Genomic DNA, 25277 nt, shown 5'->3' on the forward strand with positions numbered 1-25277 from the left:
TGCTGTCCCTGACGTGTATCATGACCTGGCATCCGTTTTCTGCAAACACAGAGCTACTTCTCTTCCTCCTCACCGGCCTTACGACTGCGCCATTGACCTCCAGCCAGGAGCCCCTCTCCCTAACAGTCGCCTGTACAATCTCTCCCGCCCGGAGACGGAGGCTATGGAGAACTACATTCGGGACTCCTTGGCGGCAGGTATTATTCGTCCTTCCTCGTCACCTGTAGGAGCGGGATTCTTTTTTGTTGGAAAGAAGGATAAGACCCTCAGACCCTGTATTGATTTCCGTGGACTTAACAACATCACCATTAAGAACAAATATTCTCTGCCTTTAATTAATTCTGCTTTTCCCCTCCTTCATGGTGCTACAATCTTTACCAAACTGGATCTACGAAATGCGTATCACCTGGTGCGCATTCGTAAAGGTGATGAATGGAAGACTGCCTTCAACACACCCTTGGGACATTTTGAGTATCTGGTTATGCCTTTTGGGTTGTCCAATGCCCCTGCTGTTTTTCAGGCACTTGTGAATGATGTCCTTCGGGACATGTTGAATCGGTTTGTTTTTGTCTATCTGGATGATATCCTGATTTTCTCAGAGTCCTCCCAGGAACATGAACTGCATGTGCGCCAGGTGTTGCAAAGGTTGTTGGAGAACAAACTGTTTGTGAAGATGGAGAAATGTGAATTTCATGTGTCTGAGACCTCTTTTTTGGGTTACATAATAGCTCAGGGGGAGTTGTGGATGGACCCAGCTAAGATCTCTGCTGTCACGGACTGGCCAGCCCCCTCCACCCGCAAACAACTTCAACGATTCCTGGGGTTTGCGAACTTCTACAGGAGGTTCATCAAGGACTACAGCCGCATTGCGGCGCCACTCACCGCTCTCACCTCCATCTCACTACCGTTCGCTTGGAATGAAGGGGCCGAATCAGCGTTCGAAGAACTGAAACATCGCTTCGCCTCGGCTCCCATTCTGATGCAGCCAGACCCCGACCGCCAGTTTGTCGTGGAGGTGGATGCATTGACTCAACCTGCTTGTATTCGCCCTTTGTGTTTTTGGCCTGTTCTAGTTATTTTTTCTCCTGTGCCACAGATTATTGGAACCTGACTCCTGCCTCCGCTTCACTCCTGCCACCACCATCCTGCTTTCCACTACCGGACCTCCCTTTTGGACTCACCACGGACACTAGGACGTTACGGTACCACTCCTGCTCTGAACCTGGATCTGTTACCCTCCCTGTAAACCTGGACTTGCTCTTCCCCTATTATTGGAAACCTGGACAAATTGAACTTTGTAAATAAACCTGTTAAACCTTCTCTGGCTCGGTGTAGTTGTCTGCATTTGGGTTCAAATCCAGTTAAATCATGACAAAAATAATTGGCCTTGAATAATCTAAATTTTCTTGTAATTCACTGAATGACAGTAGAGGTCCATCATAGTACACATGTTCAAAATTCATGATGTCACTTTGGATCCAGGACTTAAAGGTGTTGTCATTAAACACTAGAGGTAAGATGGGGTTATTCCAAATAGGGGTGCCTGCCGATAATGGTACTTTCCACTTTATTAATTTATGTACATTTTCCCAAATATGAAGAGATGTCGCTGTGTGTGTGTGTGCATGTCCGTACATGCATGTGTGTGTGTGTGTGTGTGTGTGTGTATGTGTATGTGCTCACACACCCTGATGGATTCCCCCTCTCTCCAGTAGTCCAGTAGTGACCTGTCTGTCTCCCCAGTCCGGTGGTGACCTGTCTGCCTCCCCAGTCGGATGGTGACCTGTCAGTCTCCCCAGTCGGGTGATGACCTGTCTGTCTCCCCAGTCGGGTGGTGACCTGTCTGTCTCCCCAGTCCGGTGGTGACCTGTCTGTCCCCCCAGTCCGGTGGTGACCTGTCTGTCTCCCCAGTCGGGTGGTGACCTGTCTGCCTCCCCAGTCGGATGGTGACCTGTCTGCCTCCCCAGTCGGGTGATGACCTGTCTGTCTCCCCAGTCGGGTGGTGACCTGTCTGTCTCCCCAGTCGGATGGTGACCTGTCTGTCCCCCTCATCAGTGCGCTGCCTACTGCCTCGATTCCTAGGAGACCCTCCCCAGCACCGACCAGCAGTGTGTCCTCTGCGGCCACAGTTGGTGCAGGGGACGACCTCTCTCCTGGTCTCTCTCCTAGTACCAGCACCTCCGAGCTCCATAGGGGTCGGCTCGGAGGTGCTGGGGGATGGAATGGACGGCCCCGAGTCCGGACGTCCGCGGGTAGCCAACAGGGTATCCAGGCGAATCGACATATCCACCAGTTGGTCGAAGCTTAGGTTGGTGTCCCTGCAGGCCAATTCCCGACGCACGTCCTCCCTCAGACTACATCTGTAGTGGTCGATGAGGGCCCTCTCATTCCATCCCGCATTGGCAGCCAGCGTCCGGAAGTCCAGTGCGAACTCCTGCGTGCTCCTCCTCCCCTGTCTGAGGTGGAATAGACACTCACCCGCCGCTTTACCCTCTGGTGGATGATCGAATACTGCCCTGAAGCGGCGGGTGAACTCCGCATAGTTGACAGTAGCGGCGTCTATTCCCCCCCACTCGGCGTTGGCCCACTCCAGCGCCTTGCCGGACAGACAGGGGATGAGGGCGGACACGCTCTCGTATCCCGAGGGCACCGGGTGGATGGTTGCCAGGTAGAGTTCGACCTGGAGCAGGAAACCCTGACACCCGGCAGCTGTGCCATCATAAGCCCTCGGGAGCGAGAGCCGAATCCCACTGGACCCCGGAGGTGAAGCGATGGGCATCGCTGATGGTGGTGGTATCAAACTGATGGTAGGTGTAGGCAAACCTCCTCTTTCCCATCGCTCCATGGTGCTCCCCACCCGTTCCATGGCGGTGCCGAGAGCCTGGATCATGGCCGCTTGTTGTGCTACGCGCTCTTCCATTGATCCAGCTGGCACCGCCGCTCCTGCTGACTCCATGTCTTGGTGTGTGATTCTGTCTATACGACGTGTATGCGGTGGGTGAAGTCAAGAGCAGGACACCGAGCTACTGGCACGTACTATACTGTACACAGTAAATACAAAGTAACAAAACAAACCTCCAAACAGAGAGGAACAACTAACCCGCACACAAAATAGCAACAGCCGAAAATGACGAAAAACAATCACACACTAAACACAATGTGAGACAGAGGGTTATAAAGGGAACACAATACAACATAATTGGAAACAGGTGTAAACAATAAAGACCAGACAAGACAACCACCGAAACATAGATCGGTAGCAGCTAGTACTCCGGGGACGACGAACGCCGAAGCTTGCCCGAGCAAGGAGGAGGAGCAGCCTAGGCTGAATCCGTGACACAACCTAACTCTACAGTTGTTTACATAGTGTTGTGTTCTGATCAGCCTAATTCTACAGTTGGTTACGTAGTGTTGTGTTCTGATCAGCCTAACTCTAGAGTTGGTTATGTAGTGTTGGGTTCTGATCAGCCTAACTCTACGTAGTGTTGTGTTCTGATCAGCCTAACTCTAGAGTTGGTTATGTAGTGTTGGGTTCTGATCAGCCTAACTCTACGTAGTGTTGTGTTCTGATCAGACTAACTCTACGTAGTGTTGTGTTCTGATCAGACTAACTCTACAGTTGGTTACGTAGTGTTGTGTTCTGATCAGCCTAACTCTACGTAGTGTTGTGTGTTCTGATCAGCCTAACTCTACAGTTGGTTACGTAGTGTTGTGTTCTGATCAACCTATTTCTACAGTTGGTTACGTGGTGTTGTGTTCTGATCAGCCTAATTCTACAGTTGGTTACGTAGTGTTGTGTTCTGATCAACCTAATTCTACAGTTGGTTACGTGGTGTTGTGTTCTGATCAGCCTAACTCTATAGTTGGTTATGTAGTGTTGTGTTCTGATCAATCTAACTCTACAGTTGGTTGCGTAGTGTTGTGTTCTGATCAGCCTAACTCTACGTAGTGTTGTGTTCTGATCAGCCTAACTCTACGTAGTGTTGTGTTCTGATCAGCCTTGCTCTACAGTTGGTTACGTAGTGTTGTGTTCTGATCAGCCTAACTCTAAAAGTGTTGTGTTCTGATCAGACTAACTCTACAGTTGGTTACGTAGTGTTGTGTTCTGATCAGCCTAACTCTACAGTTGGTTACGTAGTGTTGTGTTCTGATCAGCCTAACTCTACGTAGTGTTGTGTTCTGATCAGCCTAACTCTACAGTTGGTTACGTAGTGTTGTGTTCTGATCAACCTAGTTCTACAGTTGGTTACGTGGTGTTGTGTTCTGATCAGCCTAACTCTAAAAGTGTTGTGTTCTGATCAGCCTAACTCTACGTAGTGTTGTGTTCTGATCAGCCTAACTCTACGTAGTGTTGTGTTCTGATCAGCCTTGCTCTACAGTTGGTTACGTAGTGTTGTGTTCTGATCAGCCTAACTCTAAAAGTGTTGTGTTCTGATCAGACTAACTCTACAGTTGGTTACGTAGTGTTGTGTTCTGATCAGCCTAACTCTACAGTTGGTTACGTAGTGTTGTGTTCTGATCAGCCTAACTCTACGTAGTGTTGTGTTCTGATCAGCCTAACTCTACAGTTGGTTACGTAGTGTTGTGTTCTGATCAACCTAGTTCTACAGTTGGTTACGTGGTGTTGTGTTCTGATCAGCCTAACTCTATGTAGTGTTGTGTTCTGTCAAGACTAACTCTACAGTTGGTTACGTGGTGTTGTGTTCTGATCAGCCTAACTCTACAGTTGGTTACGTAGTGTTGTGTTCTGATCAACCTAGTTCTACAGTTGGTTACGTGGTGTTGTGTTCTGATCAGCCTAGCTCTCCAATTTTTACGTAGTGTTGTGTTCTGATCAGCCTAACTCTACAAAGTGTTGTGTTCTGATCAGACTAACTCTACAGTTGGTTAGGTACTGTTGTCTTCTGATCAGCCTAACTCTGCAGTTGGTTACGTAGTGTTGTGTTCTGATCAGCCTAGCTCTACAGTTGGTTATGTAGTGTTGTGTTCTGATCAGCCTAACTCTACAAAGTGTTGGGTTCTGATCAGACTAACTCTACAGTTGGTTACGTAGTGTTGTGTTCTGATCAGCCTAACTCTACAGTTGGTTATGTAGTGTTGTGTTCTGATCAGCCTAACTCTACATAATGTTGTGTTCTGATCAGACTAACTCTACAGTTGGTTACGTAGTGTTGTGTTCTGATCAGCCTAACTCTACAAAGTGTTGGGTTCTGATCAGACTAACTCTACAGTTGGTTACGTAGTGTTGTGTTCTGATCAGCCTAACTCTACAGTTGGTTATGTAGTGTTGTGTTCTGATCAGCCGAACTCTACAGTTGGTTACGTAGTGTTGTGTTCTGATCAGCCTAACTCTACGTAGTGTTGTGTTCTGATCAGCCTAACTCTACAGTTGGTTACGTAGTGTTGTGTTCTGATCAGCCTAACTCTACGTAGTGTTGTGTGTTCTGATCAGCCTAACTCTACAGTTGGTTACGTAGTGTTGTGTTCTGATCAACCTATTTCTACAGTTGGTTACGTGGTGTTGTGTTCTGATCAGCCTAATTCTACAGTTGGTTACGTAGTGTTGTGTTCTGATCAACCTAATTCTACAGTTGGTTACGTGGTGTTGTGTTCTGATCAGCCTAACTCTATAGTTGGTTATGTAGTGTTGTGTTCTGATCAATCTAACTCTACAGTTGGTTGCGTAGTGTTGTGTTCTGATCAGCCTAACTCTACGTAGTGTTGTGTTCTGATCAGCCTAACTCTACGTAGTGTTGTGTTCTGATCAGCCTTGCTCTACAGTTGGTTACGTAGTGTTGTGTTCTGATCAGCCTAACTCTAAAAGTGTTGTGTTCTGATCAGACTAACTCTACAGTTGGTTACGTAGTGTTGTGTTCTGATCAGCCTAACTCTACAGTTGGTTACGTAGTGTTGTGTTCTGATCAGCCTAACTCTACGTAGTGTTGTGTTCTGATCAGCCTAACTCTACAGTTGGTTACGTAGTGTTGTGTTCTGATCAACCTAGTTCTACAGTTGGTTACGTGGTGTTGTGTTCTGATCAGCCTAACTCTAAAAGTGTTGTGTTCTGATCAGCCTAACTCTACGTAGTGTTGTGTTCTGATCAGCCTAACTCTACGTAGTGTTGTGTTCTGATCAGCCTTGCTCTACAGTTGGTTACGTAGTGTTGTGTTCTGATCAGCCTAACTCTAAAAGTGTTGTGTTCTGATCAGACTAACTCTACAGTTGGTTACGTAGTGTTGTGTTCTGATCAGCCTAACTCTACAGTTGGTTACGTAGTGTTGTGTTCTGATCAGCCTAACTCTACGTAGTGTTGTGTTCTGATCAGCCTAACTCTACAGTTGGTTACGTAGTGTTGTGTTCTGATCAACCTAGTTCTACAGTTGGTTACGTGGTGTTGTGTTCTGATCAGCCTAACTCTATGTAGTGTTGTGTTCTGTCAAGACTAACTCTACAGTTGGTTACGTGGTGTTGTGTTCTGATCAGCCTAACTCTACAGTTGGTTACGTAGTGTTGTGTTCTGATCAACCTAGTTCTACAGTTGGTTACGTGGTGTTGTGTTCTGATCAGCCTAGCTCTCCAATTTTTACGTAGTGTTGTGTTCTGATCAGCCTAACTCTACAAAGTGTTGTGTTCTGATCAGACTAACTCTACAGTTGGTTAGGTACTGTTGTCTTCTGATCAGCCTAACTCTGCAGTTGGTTACGTAGTGTTGTGTTCTGATCAGCCTAGCTCTACAGTTGGTTATGTAGTGTTGTGTTCTGATCAGCCTAACTCTACAAAGTGTTGGGTTCTGATCAGACTAACTCTACAGTTGGTTACGTAGTGTTGTGTTCTGATCAGCCTAACTCTACAGTTGGTTATGTAGTGTTGTGTTCTGATCAGCCTAACTCTACATAATGTTGTGTTCTGATCAGACTAACTCTACAGTTGGTTACGTAGTGTTGTGTTCTGATCAGCCTAACTCTACAAAGTGTTGGGTTCTGATCAGACTAACTCTACAGTTGGTTACGTAGTGTTGTGTTCTGATCAGCCTAACTCTACAGTTGGTTATGTAGTGTTGTGTTCTGATCAGCCGAACTCTACAGTTGGTTACGTAGTGTTGTGTTCTGATCAGCCTAACTCTACGTAGTGTTGTGTTCTGATCAGCCTAACTCTACAGTTGGTTACGTAGTGTTGTGTTCTGATCAGCCTAACTCTACGTAGTGTTGTGTTCTGATCAGACTAACTCTACAGTTGGTTACATAGTGTTGTGTTCTGATCAGCCTAACTCTACGTAGTGTTGTGTTCTGATCAGCCTAACTCTACAGTTGGTTACGTAGTGTTGTGTTCTGATCTGCCTAACTCTACAGTTGGTTACGTGGTGTTGTGTTCTGATCAGCCTAACTCTACAGTTGGTTACGTGGTGTTGTGTTCTGATCAGCCTAACTCTACAGTTGGTTACGTATTGTTGTGTTCTGGTCAGCCTAACTCTACGTAGTGTTGTGTTCTGATCAGCCTAACTATACAGTTGGTTACGTAGTGTTGTGTTCTGATCAGCCTAACTCTACAAAGTGTTGTGTTCTGATCAGACTAACTCTACAGTTGGTTACGTAGTGTTGTGTTCTGATCAGCCTAACTCTACGTAGTGTTGTGTTCTGATCAGCCTAACTCTACAGTTGGTTATGTAGTGTTGTGTTCTGATCAGCCTAACTCTACATAATGTTGTGTTCTGATCAGACTAACTCTACAGTTGGTTACGTAGTGTTGTGTTCTGATCAGCCTAACTCTACGTAGTGTTGTGTTCTGATCAGCCGAACTCTACAGTTGGTTACGTAGTGTTGTGTTCTGATCAGCCTAACTCTACGTAGTGTTGTGTTCTGATCAGCCTAACTCTACAGTTGGTTACGTAGTGTTGTGTTCTGATCAGCCTAACTCTACGTAGTGTTGTGTTCTTATCAGACTAACTCTACAGTTGGTTACATAGTGTTGTGTTCTGATCAGCCTAACTCTACGTAGTGTTGTGTTATGATCAGCCTAACTCTACAGTTGGTTACGTAGTGTTGTGTTCTGATCAGCCTAACTCTACGTAGTGTTGTGTTCTGATCAGACTAACTCTACAGTTGGTTACTTAGTGTTGTGTTCTGATCAGCCTAACTCTACGTAGTGTTGTGTTCTGATCAGCCTAACTCTACAGTTGGTTACGTAGTGTTGTGTTCTGATCAGCCTAACTCTACAGTTGGTTACGTGGTGTTGTGTTCTGATCAGCCTAACTCTACAGTTGGTTACGTATTGTTGTGTTCTGGTCAGCCTAACTCTACGTAGTGTTGTGTTCTGATCAGCCTAACTATACAGTTGGTTATGTAGTGTTGTGTTGTGATCAGCCTAACTCTACAAAGTGTTGTGTTCTGATCAGACTAACTCTACAGTTGGTTACGTGGTGTTGTGTTCTGATCTGCCTAACTCTACGTAGTGTTGTGTTCTGATCAGACTAACTCTACAGTTGGTTACGTAGTGTTGTGTTCGGATCAGCCTAACTCTACGTAGTGTTGTGTTCTGATCAGCCTAACTCTACAGTTGGTTACGTAGTGTTGTGTTCTGATCAGCCTAACTCTATGTAGTGTTGTGTTCTGTCAAGACTAACTCTACAGTTGGTTACGTAGTGTTGTGTTCGGATCAGCCTAACTCTACGTAGTGTTGTGTTCTGATCAGCCTAATTCTACAGTTGGTTACGTAGTGTTGTGTTCTGATCAGCCTAACTCTACAGTTGGTTACGTAGTGTTGTGTTCTGATCAGCCTAATTCTACAGTTGGTTACGTGGTGTTGTGTTCTGATCAGCCTAACTCTACAGTTGGTTAAGTAGTGTTATGTTCTGATCAGACTAACTCTACAGTTGGTTACGTAGTGTTGTGTTCTGGTCAGCCTAACTCTACGTAGTGTTGTGTTCTGATCAGCCTAACTCTACAGTTGTTTACGTAGTGTTGTGTTCTGATCAGACTAACTCTACAGTTGGTTACATAGTGTTGTGTTCTGATCAGCCTAACTCTACGTAGTGTTGTGTTCTGATCAGACTAACTGGTGTTGTGCTCTGATCTATGAGGGCAATAACACCTCACACAGCAGTGCATCAGGAGGCAAATGGTTAAATGCACTACTGTGTTGTACAGGTTTCGGGGTATTTATTCACATACACCTACCCAACGTCAGTACAGTACTAAACTGTCTGCTCTCTCAGAGGACAGAGTAGGCCCCAGTAGAGGTGTATGTTAACCACAGCTATGGGAGGGTTGGGTACAGCCACTCAACGCGAGACAGTTGACTGTAGAGGCAACAACAGGAAGAGGAAGAGACTCTAAAGCAGCTGTCTTAGTCATCTTGAGATGTGTGTGTTTCGGTTAGAGAGTGAAACAGGTGAATAGAGGTATTGTGGAAGAAATAGATGCGATGAATAAGGGGGCTCTTCTCAACATTTCAACTCATACCTGAAAAATGTTATGTAAAGACTTATGCTGATCCAGGATCAGTTTTCCCTTTTAGACCATAATGAATAATATTACATTGACAGGGGGGTCGACCTGATCCCAGATCAGCACTCCTACTCAGTTAAAGTTTGAAACACCTTCATGTTCACTTGACTGGCTTAAAACAGCAGTGTTACCTTGCAACAAGTGTCAAAAGCAACAGTAGATAGCAGGGTGGGGGTGGGGATTCACAGTAACCATAGCCTGTGATTTAACATCCAACTCTCATTTCTGTCATTAGATAGGCCAAAACTGCTCGATAGCACTTGGCACAATACAAATCCACTGGCCACAGATGTCAGTTCAACATCTAGTTTTGATTTACATTTAAGGTTGAGTTGTCAACTATTGTGAATTGAATGTGAAATCAACAAAACATGTCACCATGTCATTGGATTTAGGTTGAAAGTTAGATGGAAAAAAATATGAAATGGTTACTTTTTGCAAATCCAATGAGTTTTCCATCCAGTTTTGTCATCACATAGATTTGTTGTTTTTGAAATGACGTGGATACAACGTTGATTCAACCAGTTTTTTGCCCAGTGGGAAGTAAACAAACCCAACTATTAAAACCACCCCATCTTCTACATCAGTGATTCTCTCTTTCCCATTATATTTTAGGGCGAGGCTGCAGATGCAACTTTTCTGAACCTTTCGGGAAAAGAGAGGGTCTCTGTCCAGAAAGTCGGATTCCGCAGCTAATCCGTGTATTCTAACGGTATGAGGACAGTATTTGTCTGGTACACAAACACCATTGAGTCCTGAGTCATGGGATACGTCCCAAATAACACCCTATTCCCTTTACAGTGCACTACTTTTGACTAGGGCCCATAGGGATCTGGGCAAAAGTAGTGCACTATATAGGGAATAGGGTGCCAAGAGGAAAATAACAACCTTTGACCTCTCAGGGAGGGAGGGATGTTTTGAAGGAACATCAATGGAAGGAGAATCCTGAACACAGGCTCCATAAGGACAACCTGTGATGGGGAAATCGATGTGGGAGTGATAGGGGGGACCCTGTCTGGTGCCTAAGTCTGTCTGGACACAGCAGAGCAGCAGAGCACACCCGGTCAGACGTGGTTATGTCTGGGGGAAATTACCCCAGAGAAAACACCTGGTGTTCTGCTCTGAAAACCAGGCCACTGCCCTGATTGTCTCTGCCTTTCTCTTCACCTTCTAGCTGAGAGAAAGTCCTTTGAAAGGAAATTCAAAAGGTCATTTCTATCCTGAAATCCAGCCTCTTCTGTCTGAGAGAAAAGTGCTGCTGGTTCTCTGTCCCTGAAGCTGCCTGCTGCCTCATCATGTCCCAGTGTTCGACTGTCTGATTTCTTATGTCCTGCTTGTGATTCTCTGTACTTTGGATGGATGCCATACACCACACAGGGGGGGGGGGAGAGAGGAGAGAGAGAGAGAGAGAGAGAGAGAGAGAGAGAGAGAGAGAGAGAGAGAGAGAGAGAGAGAGAGAAAATAATGCTTAAAGCCCTCACCCACAGAGAAATTAACCTGGAGAAGAGTCTCCTCAGCCAGCTGGTACTGGGACTCTGTTCACAAACACAAACAGACCCCACAGAGCCCCAGGACAGCAACACAATTAGACCCAACCAAATCATGAGAAAAAAAAGATCATTACTTGACACATTGGAAAGAATCAACAGAAAAAAACAAAGTAAACTGGAATGTTATCTGGCTCTAAACAGAGAGTACACAGTGGCAGAAAACCTGACCACTGTGACTGACTCCAAATTAAGGAAAGTTTTGACTATGTACAGACTCAGTGAGCATGGCCTTGCTATTGAGAGAGGTCGCCATAGGCAGACCTGGCTCTCACGAGAAGACAGGCTATGTGCACACTGCCCACAAAATGAAGTGGAAACTGAGCTGCACTTTCTAACCTCCTGCCAAATGTATGGCTTTCATACATCCGATGCTTCACCTCTTTCCTGCTGAAGTTCATATCATGTTATCTGTAAATCTACTGGATGTAGGGACCAGGGATGGTGTCATGAGAGAGGGGGAACATAAAGACTGATGATGGAGGTCAGACATGAGATTAGTGGATGTGGATTCCTAAGAGAGCAGTCAGTCGTCTTCTGGGATGTGTCACGCTGTTTATAGTCCTCTGGGAAGTTTCACTTAGGTCTGTTACAGTAGGCATCTCTCTAGACTAGATGTAGAGCCACAGGGATGAAGGAAGCACTGGTCCAGACATGGCCTGTTTCTACCTGGTCCCAGATCTGTTTGTGCTGTCTTGCCAACTCTTATAAATCATAGGATTATGCTATAGGAGTTGGCAAGACAGCACTAACAGATCTGGGACCAGGTTATGTCCGGACAGGCTCCCCCTTCATCCTTTTGCCATAAACACCTGTGGATCTCCATCTAGACTATAGACATCAGTGTAAAGGATAGAGATCAGTGTAAAGTACAGAGATCAGTGTAAAGGCTAGAGATCAGTGTAAAGGATATAGATCAGTGTAAAGGATGGAGATCAGTGTAAAGTACAGAGATCAATGTAAAGGATGGAGATCAGTGTAAAGTACAGAGATCAGTGTAAAGGATGAAGATCAGTGTAAAGTACAGAGATCAGTGTAAAGTACAGAGATCAGTGTAAAGTACAGAGATCAGTGTAACGTACAGAGATCAGTGTAAATGTTGGAGATCAGTGTAAAGTACAGAGATCAGTGTAAAGGATAGAGATCAGTGTAAAGTACAGAGATCAGTGTAAAGTTCAGAGATCAGTGTAAAGTACAGAGATCAGTGTAAAGGATGGAGATCAGTGTAAAGTACAGATATCAGTGTAAAGTACAGAGATCAGTGTAAAGTACATAGATCAGTGTAACGTACAGAGATCAGTGTAAATGTTGGAGATCAGTGTAAAGTACAGAGATCAGTGTAAAGGATAGATATCAGTGTAACGTACAGAGATCAGTGTAAAGGATAGAGATCAGTGTAAAGTACAGAGATCAGTGTAAAGTACATAGATCAGTGTAAAGTACAGAAATCAGTGTAACGTACATAGATCAGTGTAACGTACAGAGATCAGTGTAAAGGATAGAGATCAGTGTAAAGTACAGAGATCAGTGTAAAGGATGGAGATCAGTGTAAAGGATAGAGATCAGTGTAAAGGATAGAGATCAGTGTAAAGGATAGAGATCAGTGTAAAGGATAGAGATCAGTGTAAAGTACAGAGATCAGTGTAAAGGATAGAGATCAGTGTAAAGTACAGAGATCAGTGTAAAGTACAGAGATCAGTGTAAAGTACAGAGATCAGTGTAAAGGATAGAGATCAGTGTAAAGGATAGAGATCAGTGTAAAGGATAGAGATCAGTGTAAAGGAGCGTAGTACAGTCTGGCATTAATGTTGGCATCTGAAAGCATGCAGGGTTCTGAATGGTCTCCAGTCTCTCTGTGGTTGACATAGTGTGTATGGTACAGAGTCAAATAAAAACCTCTGTACCCGACCAATGCAACAACTCTCTGTCAGTTAGTGCTGAGAAAGTAATTCACCAGCTTACTGTTTTAAGAAATATGCAGTCTTTATTGCACTGCACTTGAGAGGGCCATTGTTGAAACTCTTGAGAGATTGTATTCATCAAGAACAGTGGTATGGTCATTGGTTATAGAATAATTGTCTTTTTTTTATTTTTATGAAGGATGATATTGTACATCAGCAAAACAGGCACAGGTGAAAGCATTGAAACAGTCATTCTCTACACTCATGAATACAAATAGGACACACAAGAAGTCACATCAAACACATACGTCTAACACACACACACACACACGAAAACACCCCCCCCCCCCCCCCCCCCCCCGAGCACCAACCCCCACCCATACGCTATGGGAACAGTCAGAGCCAGCATCTTGTCTGTGGGTGGGTCCAGATGAGTGAGCAGAGAAAAACTGAGCTGGGTGAATGTTTGGCTCACAGCTCTATGGTAGCACTGTGGGATGGCACATCTAAACATGTCTCTCCTCTCCTCTCCTCTTCATTTCTCTTCTCTATTCAATTCGTGGCAGAGCATTGCATTGGACTGTGTATATTTATGGTAACAATCTCTTCTTGTGTATAGCATTTTACAAAAAAAAGTTGGGTTCCTCAAGGGTTATTTGGGAAGGGTGAGGGTTCTATGTGGAACCATACTGACCCAAATAACCATTTGAGCCCTTCAATTGGTTCTTTGCAGTTCAAAAATGGATTCTTTCCTCTTTTAGTGATAATTAAAATGTAGGGAGGCGGCAGCTCATTCAAATATTTTGTCCACAGCTCTTTTTGTGCAACCGTGAGTGAGTGTCCTTCCAGTTGATCTAATCTGGTGTGTTATGCTATTACATGTTATATATGACTACGGCCAGTGACGGTGTCTTGTGAAAGACTGACGTATTGGCCTTGTGTCAATTGAGAACGTTTGACTAAATCAGTAGTTCTTAATTCTCTCCTCAGGAACCCCCAGCTGTTCCAGAGCTAGCTGATTCAACTTGTTTAATAAACGCAATAATAAAAACCTATGGAATATTAACTATATAACATGGCTATTTAACCTGAATTTTTAAAAAAAACTGTATGGTTCTACAAAGATCTTTATAGAACCATTCTCCATAAAGGTTCTATAAAGAACCATAAAAAAGGGTTCTATATAGCCACAAAAAGGGTTGTAACCATAGCGGAACCCTTTTTTGGTGCTATATAGAACTGTTTTTGATGGTTCTTTATACAGAACTTTGGGAAAGGGCACTTTATAGCACCATACAAGTTCCCTTTAGAACCTTATGAACATGGTTCTTTATGGAACCTTTAAAGAAAAAGGTTCCATATAGCACCAAAAAGGGTTATGCTATGCTTACACTATATACCATTTGTTTTTAGTGTGTAGGAGGATGTCTCCCAACACAAACAGGATACATTATGTAAAGGCAAACAAAACGCAGCATGCAAAGTAGCCTAGCAGCATGCAAAGTAGCCTAGCCTGTGTATGCTAAGTAGCCTCGGCATGCTGAGTAGCCTAGCCTGTGTATGCTAAGTAGCCTCGGCATGCTGAGTAGCCTAGCCAGTGTATGCTAAGTAGCCTCAGCATGCTGAGTAGCCTAGCCTGTGTATGCTGAGTAGCCTAGCCTGTGTATGCTCTTGGGTACTTTTCCTTCACAAGACTAAGATGATAATAAGACGATTAAGGTCAAATATCTTGAAATAAGATTAATTACTTGTATTAAACGTTTTTTAGGTTAGAAACTGCAAAATTATCTGCCAATGACGTTAGATAATTTAGCTCCGATAAAACAAGAAACAAACACTAATTTTAAGCGAAATATCACTCGATATAAGATATTCAGTCTTGCTTAGATTTCACTTTTTGCACAAGGCTTTCTCTGGAGAGTTGGGGAGTTGACTGTTGACACTCTAGAGGGGAAGTACAGTAGGAACGGTTTCCTTAGGCATTAACCATACAAACACATGTATTTTTTTTATTGTCACACCTCAGTGAGATTCAAACCTAAAATCTTCTGTTCTCTATCTAGGCTCTGTCGTAGCCGGCCGCGACCGGGAGACCCATGGGGTGGCGCACAATTGGCCCAACGTCGTCCAGGGTAGGGGAGGGAATGGCCGGCAGGGATGTAGCTCAGTTGGTAGAGCATGGCGTTTGCAACGCCAGGGTTGTGTGTTCGACTCCCACGGGGGGTATGAAAAAAAAAATAGATAATAATAATGTATGCACTCACTAACTGTAAGTCGCTCTGGATAAGAGCGTCTGCTAAATGACTAAAAAAATTTAAAAATAAAAATAATATTTAAAAATAAAAAATCTATGGAATTAGTCCACTCCGCCAGCAGGATGGACTAAACTAAACATAGTACCTGCCAAGGTATTATTGTAATATGACCACTGCCATCCAACTAGATATCTAATCATGCAGCGTTCACAAGTCCAAAGTCCAACACCCATGGAGTGGTTGTGATAGCTGGTGATTAGGTAGGTCCATTAGTTCAACTGTTGATTGGATCAATGTAAAAAAAAGACTTGCAGAGAGAAAATCTTGTGAAAAGCAGAAACTTAAATGATTTCTCCCTTTTCCACCTCAGTGTGTAGTAGCCTGAGAGACATTAAACATGCGTTGGCTGGAGGCATCTCATCTCCCATCTCAGAGAAGTGAATAGTTAGACATCTTCTGTTGTTGTGACGCGTCCCACAGTCATCAAGACGCTACCTCCTCCAGGTTCCTTCTGTTGTGTGAAGGTAGGGCCTGGAACTTACAAGAAGACACGTACGCAAAATGCACGCTGAAAACACACACACACTAGCAAAACCCCTTCTAGAGAGCCAATCGATCTCCATTATCACATCATCCTGCCGGAGCTCTTCTAAAGCGTGCGTCATTACAGATACAGGCTCATTGGTTTTTCCTCTCACCCTCCCTTACACATCCCTCCCTCCCTCCCTCCCTCCCTCCCTCCCTCCATTCTTCCATCCCTAACACCTCCCTCCCTCCCTCCCTCCACCCCTCCCTCCCCACCTCCCTCCCTCCCCACCTCCCTCCCTCCCCCCTCCCTCCCCCCCTCCCTCCCTCCCTCCCCCCTCCCTCTGTGGTTGTTATGGTCCTTTGTGTTGTTGTTTATTTTACAGACCTGGTGTGTCATCACCCCCGCACGCCTTCCCTGTCTTCTGGAGGGTCCAGTGAGTCACAGAGCTGCCAGCATCACGCAGATAGCATGCAGGGAGGAGGGGTCATCACCTCCTACACACACATGCTCACACACACACACACACACACACACACACAGTGCCTTCAGAAAGTATTCATGACTTATTCCACATTTTTGTTGTGTTACAGCCTGAATTCAAAATGGATTACATTAATTTTTTTCTCTCACCCATCTACACACAATACCCCATAACGACAAAGTTTTTAGACATTTTAGCAAATTTATTGAAAATGAAATACAGAAATATCTCAATACATGTTAGAATCACCTTTGGCAGCGATTACAGCTGTGAGTCTTTCTGGGTAAGTCTCTAAGAGCTTTGCACACCTGGATTGTAGAATATTTGCACATTATTCCTTTTTAAATTCTTCAAGCTTTGTCAAGTTGGTGTTAATCATTGCTAGACAACCATTTTCAGGTCTTGCCATATATTTTCAAGCCAATTTAAGTCAAAACTGTAACTTGGCCACTCAGGAACAGTCTATGTCGTCTTGGTCAGCAACTCCAGTGTATATTTGGCCTTGTGTTTTAGGTTATTGTCCTGCTGAAAGGTGAATTGGTCTCCAAGTGTCTGTTGGAAAGCAGACTGAACTAGGTTTTCCTCAAGGATTTTGCCTGTGCTTAGCACTATTCCATTTTTTATTAATTTTTTATTACTCCCTAGTCCTTGCTGAAGACAAGCATACCCATAACATGATGCAGCCACCACCATGCTTGAAAATATGAAGAGTGGTACTCAGTGATGTGTTGTATTGGATTTGCCCCAAACATAACACTTTGTATTCAGGACTAAAAGTGAATTGCTTTTCCACATTTTCTGCAGTATTACTTTAGTGCCCTGTTGCAAACAGGATGCATGTTTTGGAATATTTTTTATTCTGTACAGGCATCCTTCTTTTCCCTCTGTCAATTAGGTTAGTATTGTGGAGGAACTACAATGTTGTTGATCCATCCTCAGTTTTCTCCTATCACAGCCATTAAACTCTGTAACTGTTTTAAAGTCACCTTTGGCCTCATGGTGAAATCGCTGAGTGGTTTCCTTTCTCTCCGCCAACCGAGTTAGGAAGGACACCTGTATCTTTGCACACAAAGTGAGTCCATGCAACTTGAATGTGAATTGTGTGAATTGTTAAGCACATTTTTACTCCTGAACGTATTTAGGCTTGCCATAACAAAGGGGTTGAATACTTATTGACTCAAGACATTTCAGCTTTACATTTTTTATTAATTTGTAAACATTTTCAAAAACATAATTCCACTTTGACATTATGGGGCATTGTGTGTAGGCCAGTGTCATACAATCTCAATTTAATCAATTTTAACCTCTACGGGATCGGTGTCCCATATACGGGACGGTTGAGCTAACGTGCTCTAATGTGATTAGCATGACTGTTGTAAGTAACAGCAAACTTTCCAGGACATAGACATGTCTTATATGGGCAGAATGCTTAATCTAACTGCACTGTCCAATTTACAGTAGCTATTAGAGTGAAAAAATACCATGCTATTGTTTGAGGAGAGTGCAAAAACAACAAAAATGATCACTGGTTTGATACATTTACCTCTGAAGGTAAATAATGTACAGTTTACATTTTAGTCATTTAGCAGACACTCTTATCCAGAGCGACTTACAGTTAGTGAATACATTATTTCTTTTTATACTGGCCCCCCGTGGGAATCGAACCCACAACCCTGGCGTTGCAAACACCATGCTCTATCAACTGAGCTACATCCCTGCCGGCCATTCCCTCCCCTACCCTGGGCCAATTGTGCGCCGCCCATGAGTCTCCTGGTCGCGGCCGGTTGCGACAGAGCCTGGATTCGAACCAGGATCTCTAGTGGCACAGTTAGCACTGTGATGCAGTGCCTTAGACCACTGCGCCACTCAGGAGACAGTCGGAAGTGAGACAACACTCAGTTGAAGTCGGAAGTTTACATACAACTTAGCCAAAAACATTTAAACTCAGTTTTTCACAATTCCTGACATTTAATCCTAGTAAAAGTTCTCTGAATGTGAAATGTCAGAATAATAGTAGAGAGAATGATTTATTTCAGCATTTATTTATTTCATCACATTCCCAGTGGGTCAGAAGTTTACATACACTCGATTAGTATTTGGTAGCATTGCCTTTAAATTGTTTAACTTGGGTCAAATGTTTTGAGTAGCCTTCCACAATCTTCCCACAATAAGTTGGGTGAATTTTGGCCCATTCCTCCTGACAGAGCTGGTGTAACTGAGTCAGGTTTGTAGGCCTCCTTGCTTTTTCATTTCTGCCCACACATTTTCTATAGGATTGAGGTCAATTTGCCACAACTTTGGAAGTATGCTTGGGGTCCTTGTCCATTTGGAAGACCCATTTGCGACCAAGCTTTAACTTCCTGACTGATGTCTTGAGATGTTGCTTCAATATATCCACATAATTTTCCTTCCATCTATTTTGTGAAGTGCACCAGTCCCTCCTGCAGCAAAGTACCCCCACAGCATGATGCTGCCACCCCCGTGCTTCACGGTTGGGATGGTGTTCTTCGGCTTGCAAGCCACCCCCTTTTTCCTCCAAACATGACGATGGTCATTATGGCCAAACAGTTCTATTTTTGTTTCATCAGACCAGAGGACATTTCTCCAAAAAGTACGATCTTTGTCCCCATGTGCAGTTGCAAACCGTAGTCTGGCTTTTTTATGGCGGTTTTGGAGCAGCGGCTTATTCCTTGCTGAGCAGCCTTTCAGGTTATGTTGATATAGTACTCGTTTTACTGTGGATATAGATACTTTTGTACCTGTTTCCTCCAGCATCTTCACAAGGTCCTTTGCTGTTGTTCTGGGATTGATTTGCACTTTTCGCACCAAAGTACGTTCATCTTTAGGAGACAGAATGCGTCTCCTTCCTGAGCGGTATGACGGCTGCGTGGTCCCATGGTGTTTATACTTGCGTACTATTGTTTGTACAGATGAACGTGGTACCTTCAGGCGTTTGGAAATTGCTCCCAAGGATGAACCAGACTTGTGGAGGTCTACAATAATTTTTCTGAGGTCTTGGCTGATTTCTTTTGGATTTTCCATGATGTCAAGCAAAGAGGCACTGAGTTTGAAGGTAGGCCTTGAAATACATCCACAGATACACCTCCAATTGACTCAAATGATGTCAATTAGCCTATCAGAAGCTTCTAAAGCCATGACATCATTTTCTGGAATTTTCCAAGCTGTTTAAAGGCACAGTCAACTTAGTGTATGTAAACTTCTGACCCACTTGAATTTTGAATAAGTGAATTATAAGTGAAATAATCTCTGTAAACAATTATTGGAAAAATTACTTGTGTCATGCACAAAGTAGATGCCCTAACCGACTTGCCAAAACTATAGTTTGTTAAAAAGAAATTTGTGGAGTGGTTGAAAAACAAGTTTTAATGACTCCAACCTAAGTGTATGTAAACTTCCGACTTCAACTGTACTTACATTTGACATCCATAGTTTTGTTTGATCAAATCCATTTTTATATTCAAATGTAGGAACTGGGTTCTACAGTTTGAACCCTTGCTGTCTCTGGCTCCACACCCACCCCGCCCGGCTATATAGATGTGTGAATGTCATGCCCTGACCTTAGAGATCACCTGTATTCTCTGTTTGGTTAGGTCAGGGTGTGATTTGGATACATTGGCACGAAGCCTCCAGTGATGATCCATGGCAGTCCAGATTCTCCAGCTCCGGTCAGCTGCTTTGATCCAGTGCCAGAGCAGTCCGCTCCACCGGAGCCTAGTCCAGCTCCGGTCAGCTGCTTTAATCCAGTGCCAGAGCAGTCCGCGCCACCGGTGCCTATTCCAGCTCCGGTTATCTGCTCCCTACCAGGGGCAGTCCGCTTCACCGGGGTCCGAGCCGGAGCCAGACGTCAACCCCTCTCCAGGGTCGGGGTCTCCCACACCAGGGTCCAGACAGGACTCGCAGGAGGACTGCTGAGTTATTTTGTCTGTGTTTATTAAAATAAACGACTATGTACGCATACCAAGCTGCACCTTGGTCCAATCCTTTACACAATGAACGTGACAGTGAAAGTTAGTGTATAACCTAATGATCCATCATGTATGCCATTCCTGGGAGTGTGTAAACTTACATTTTGTATTACCATATCATTTTTGAATGTTCTCTATAGTTATGTACTTTAAAATGTATCAAATTACCAATTTGTCACATTTGAGCAGACTTGATACAAAATAGTCCAGTATTGCAATGCTTCACTAGATAAATCTGAAACTTTGCACATACATTGCTGCCATCTAGTGGCCAAAATCTAAATTGCGCCTAAACTGCAATATAATATTGTGGCCTTTCTCTTGCATTTCAAAGATAATGGAACAAAAAGTATTGTTTGTATTATCTTTTACCAGATCTAATGTGTTATATTCTCCTACATTAATTTCACATTTCCACAAACTTCAAAGTGTTTCCTTTAAAATGGTATCAAGAATATGCATATCCTTACTTCGGGTCCTGAGCTACAGGAAGTCAGATTTGGGTATGTCATTTTAGGCGAAAATTGAAAAAGAAAGGGTCATATTCTTAAGAGGTTAAATTCAGGCTGTAACACAACAACTTCTGGAAAAGGTCAAGGGGTGTGAATACCTTGTGAAGGCACTGTACACGCACACGTCCACACACACTGACACGCTATTAGCACTTTAACAAGTACAGTCACTGACCCTGAACACACTCACACATACACTCTTAAAGGCGCTATCTAGAACCTAAAAGGGATCTTCGGCTGTCCTCAGTATAATCACGCTGACCCCTCAGTGTAGTCAGGCTGAGGCCTCAGTGTAGTCAGGCTGACGCCTCAGTATAGTCAGGCTGACCCCTCAGTATAGTCAGGCTGACCCCTCAGTATAATCACGCTGACGCCTCAGTGTAGTCAGGCTGACGCCTCAGTGTAGTCACGCTGACGCCTCAGTATAGTCAGGCTGATGCCTCAGTATAGTCACGCTTCAGTATAGTCAGGCTGACGCCTCTGTGTAGTCAGGTCAGGCTGATGCCTCAGCGTATTCACACTGAAGCCTCAGTATAGTCACGCTGACGCCTCAGTATAGTCAGGCTGAAGCCTCAGTATAGTCAGGCTGAAGCCTCAGTATAGTCAGGCTGAAGCCTCAGTATAGTCAGGCTGACCCCTCAGTATAGTCAGGCTGAAGCCTCAGTATAGTCACGCTTCAGTATAGTCAGGCTGAAGCCTCAGTATAGTCAGGCTGACGCCTCAGTATAGTCAGGCTGACCCCTCAGTATAGTCAGGCTGAAGCCTCAGTATAGTCAGGCTGAAGCCTCAGTATAGTCAGGCTGACCCCTCAGTATAGTCAGGCTGAAGCCTCAGTATAGTCACGCTTCAGTATAGTCAGGCTGAAGCCTCAGTATAGTCAGGCTGACGCCTCAGTATAGTCAGGCTGACCCCTCAGTATAGTCAGGCTGATGCCTCAGTATAGTCAGGCTGACGCCTCAGTATAGTCAGGCTGACCCCTCAGTATAGTCAGGCTGACCCCTCAGTATAGTCAGGCTGACCCCTCAGTATAGTCAGGCTGACCCCTCAGTATAGTCAGGCTGACCCCTCAGTATAGTCAGGCTGACGCCTCAGTATAGTCAGGCTGAAGCCTCAGTATAGTCAGGCTGACCCCTCAGTATAGTCAGGCTGACCCCTCAGTATAGTCAGGCTGAAGCCTCAGTATAGTCAGGCTGATGCCTCAGTATAGTCACGCTTCAGTATAGTCAGGCTGACGCCTCTGTGTAGTCAGGTCAGGCTGATGCCTCAGCGTATTCACACTGAAGCCTCAGTATAGTCACGCTGACGCCTCAGTATAGTCAGGCTGAAGCCTCAGTATAGTCAGGCTGAAGCCTCAGTATAGTCAGGCTGACCCCTCAGTATAGTCAGGCTGAAGCCTCAGTATAGTCACGCTTCAGTATAGTCAGGCTGAAGCCTCAGTATAGTCAGGCTGACGCCTCAGTATAGTCAGGCTGACCCCTCAGTATAGTCAGGCTGACCCCTCAGTATAGTCAGGCTGACCCCTCAGTATAGTCAGGCTGACCCCTCAGTATAGTCAGGCTGAAGCCTCAGTATAGTCAGGCTGACCCCTCAGTATAGTCAGGCTGACCCCTCAGTATAGTCAGGCTGACCCCTCAGTATAGTCAGGCTGACCCCTCAGTATAGTCAGGCTGACCCCTCAGTATAGTCAGGCTGACCCCTCAGTATAGTCAGGCTGACCCCTCAGTATAATCACGCTGACGCCTCAGTGTAGTCAGGCTGACGCCTCAGTGTAGTCACGCTGACGCCTCAGTATAGTCAGGCTGATGCCTCAGTATAGTCACGCTTCAGTATAGTCAGGCTGACGCCTCTGTGTAGTCAGGTCAGGCTGATGCCTCAGCGTATTCACACTGAAGCCTCAGTATAGTCACGCTGACGCCTCAGTATAGTCAGGCTGAAGCCTCAGTATAGTCAGGCTGAAGCCTCAGTATAGTCAGGCTGAAGCCTCAGTATAGTCAGGCTGACCCCTCAGTATAGTCAGGCTGAAGCCTCAGTATAGTCACGCTTCAGTATAGTCAGGCTGAAGCCTCAGTATAGTCAGGCTGACGCCTCAGTATAGTCAGGCTGACCCCTCAGTATAGTCAGGCTGAAGCCTCAGTATAGTCAGGCTGAAGCCTCAGTATAGTCAGGCTGACCCCTCAGTATAGTCAGGCTGAAGCCTCAGTATAGTCACGCTTCAGTATAGTCAGGCTGAAGCCTCAGTATAGTCAGGCTGACGCCTCAGTATAGTCAGGCTGACCCCTCAGTATAGTCAGGCTGAAGCCTCAGTATAGTCAGGCTGAAGCCTCAGTATAGTCAGGCTGACCCCTCAGTATAGTCAGGCTGACCCCTCAGTATAGTCAGGCTGACCCCTCAGTATAGTCAGGCTGACCCCTCAGTATAGTCAGGCTGACGCCTCAGTATAGTCAGGCTGACCCCTCAGTATAGTCAGGCTGACCCCTCAGTATAGTCAGGCTGATGCCTCAGTATAGTCAGGCTGACGCCTCAGTATAGTCAGGCTGACCCCTCAGTATAGTCAGGCTGACCCCTCAGTATAGTCAGGCTGACCCCTCAGTATAGTCAGGCTGACCCCTCAGTATAGTCAGGCTGACCCCTCAGTATAGTCAGGCTGACGCCTCAGTATAGTCAGGCTGAAGCCTCAGTATAGTCAGGCTGACCCCTCAGTATAGTCAGGCTGACCCCTCAGTATAGTCAGGCTGAAGCCTCAGTATAGTCAGGCTGATGCCTCAGTATAGTCACGCTTCAGTATAGTCAGGCTGACGCCTCTGTGTAGTCAGGTCAGGCTGATGCCTCAGCGTATTCACACTGAAGCCTCAGTATAGTCACGCTGACGCCTCAGTATAGTCAGGCTGAAGCCTCAGTATAGTCAGGCTGAAGCCTCAGTATAGTCAGGCTGACCCCTCAGTATAGTCAGGCTGAAGCCTCAGTATAGTCACGCTTCAGTATAGTCAGGCTGAAGCCTCAGTATAGTCAGGCTGACGCCTCAGTATAGTCAGGCTGACCCCTCAGTATAGTCAGGCTGACCCCTCAGTATAGTCAGGCTGACCCCTCAGTATAGTCAGGCTGACCCCTCAGTATAGTCAGGCTGAAGCCTCAGTATAGTCAGGCTGACCCCTCAGTATAGTCAGGCTGACCCCTCAGTATAGTCAGGCTGACCCCTCAGTATAGTCAGGCTGACCCCTCAGTATTCTCTCTCTCTCACTACTCTCACTCTCTTTCTTTCTGTCTCCTTCTCACTCACACACACACACACGCAGTAGGCAGAGTGATGCCAGTATGATGAGTAACGTTATTTTTTGCAGTAACAGTTAGTAACCGTACACGTACAGGATGCCTGAGTAGGTTTTTATCCTGAGCTTGTGAGAGGAAAGCCTGCTGCTGTGTCGTTTATGTAAGTAGTGGTTAAGAAACCAATGTCCAATATATGAGATCTAAATCTGGATCAGAATTGATCTGCCCATGATATTATACTAAACACTGAATGTTTTGATTGAACATGAAACGAGATCTCAAACTACATGTGGGACATTCTGGGGTGGAGAAATACAGATACAGAAAACACTTGCAAAGCAAATCCCAGTCTCAGCTCCGATTACATCAGGTTCTTAGTTAGCAGAGAGAAGTGGACTGAGGTGGTGCAACTACTCATTGAGTTTTAGAAGGTCTCTGTCGTCACCTCTATAAGGGCTGTGCGGTGAGGCTGTGAACCCCAAAGGACTGCAGCCCACGATAGAGCCTTTAAATAAAGCACTGGCCTGATTACACACACACACACACACACACACACACACACACACACACACACACACACACACACACAGACACACACACACAGACACACACACACACACACACACGACAGGCAGGCAGGCTGGCCTGAATCCACCACAGCCCAGAGAACCACAGGCGCTCTAGCTAGCACAATGCGGAGAGGGAGCAAGAGGGAGGGTTATGGAGAGGAGTGTGGTGAGATTATGGGGGGGGGGGGGGGGGGGGGGGGTAATGGTTTTTCATGGGGATTGAGGGTTGTGGTGGGAGGGAGGGAGGGGTGGTGAGGTTATGGGGTTGGTGATGGTTGTTCATGGGGGTTGTGATGGAAGAAGGGTGTGTAGTATTGTTATAAACATGTTATAATCAGGGTAAGAAGCCTCACCTCATTGAAAAGACACTCTACATCAACAGGTGACCTTTCTATGACCTTGCTTGGAGGTGGTGGTTAAAAACAACAACACTGCTCCTCATTGGCTCTTACCTCCCATCCCCTTGACAACCAACCTGTGAGAATGAGAGCAAAGGGTGAATCATCATTCTAGAGCAGATTGACTGACTGAGTCACGGGGGATGAGGGGAAGATTGACTGGTCAGATTGATGCATAATATTTGCCTGGCAAACAATGTCAGACTGGGAGGGCCATGCAAAAGTCAGACTGGGAGGGCCATTCAAAGGAGGTGAGGTCATGTCCTAGTTAGACTGGTAAGTGAGAGGTTGCCTGCAATCCAAAGTGAACATTGCTCTGTTTCACTATT

Source organism: Coregonus lavaretus (genome assembly GCF_964263955.1).
Source record: "Coregonus lavaretus genome assembly, chromosome: 15".
NCBI classification, from domain to species: domain Eukaryota; kingdom Metazoa; phylum Chordata; class Actinopteri; order Salmoniformes; family Salmonidae; genus Coregonus; species Coregonus lavaretus.